A 993-nucleotide genomic window follows, 5' to 3' on the forward strand; every position below is an offset into this window, starting at 1 on the left:
AAAAAAAAAAAAAAAAAAAATGGACCTTCTCTCCTTCCAGTGTGACTGTCATCTGAATTATGTTTCCCTTAGAGACTAAATGTTATAGCTGGGCATTTTTCACATGATTAAAAAGCTCAACTATCTAATATTTTATATCTTGCTCTTTTAAACATCAAATTATCCCCCCAAGAGCCCTCCCCACTCATCTCTCCCATCCCCACCTTCCCTTGATCACACATTCCTCCTTAGCATCTCAGAACACATTCATAAAGGTCGTGAATGGGAGTCGGGAGTGATGCAGTAGGGACCAAGGAAGGGAGGAGACTCATTCCCATGGTTACTGGACGTCCTAATGTTTAAGGGAGATAGGAATGCAAAACCTCCATAAAATTCAAAATTAGAAATGTTTCTAGACCAGGGCGATCCAGAAAAACCCTGTTTTGAAAAAACTAAAAAAAGAAAAAAAAGAAAAGAAATGTTTCTAGAATATTATCTAGACCCAAGCAGTCATGGAGGAACCCAATCTGCATGCTAAGCACTCAGCCATGACCTGACTGCAGAGAGCAATCCAGAATCTACACTTCATGCTGATATTGTCTTTTTATACTATCTTTTTACTGTCTCCTGGCCTTGGTGACATAGGAAAGGAAAGGAAAGGAAGGGAAGGGAAAGGAAGGGAAGGGAAGGGAAGGGAAAGGAAGGGAAGGGAAGGGAAAGGAAGGGAAGGGAAGGGAAGGGAAGGGAAGGGAAGGGAAGGGAAGGGAAGGGAAGGGAACGATGCCTTCAGCGGGTAGGTCCACTTCCTCTTTGAGTTCAGGTCATCTTTTCTCTGACCCCTCCACCAGAGAGCCACCCGCCCACTCCTCTCTCCCTGTCAACAGATTATCGACTGCCTTGATATAAGAAAATGGGAGCTAAGAAAGCTGTCAGGGGGGTTTAACAGTTCCAGATAGATACCTGAAACAGTTCCCTGCCTGTGTCTCCTTAAGTCCCAGGGAAATCGCATCCTTA

Source organism: Mastomys coucha, unplaced genomic scaffold (assembly GCF_008632895.1).
Source record: "Mastomys coucha isolate ucsf_1 unplaced genomic scaffold, UCSF_Mcou_1 pScaffold8, whole genome shotgun sequence".
In the NCBI taxonomy this organism is placed as follows: Eukaryota; Metazoa; Chordata; class Mammalia; order Rodentia; family Muridae; genus Mastomys; species Mastomys coucha.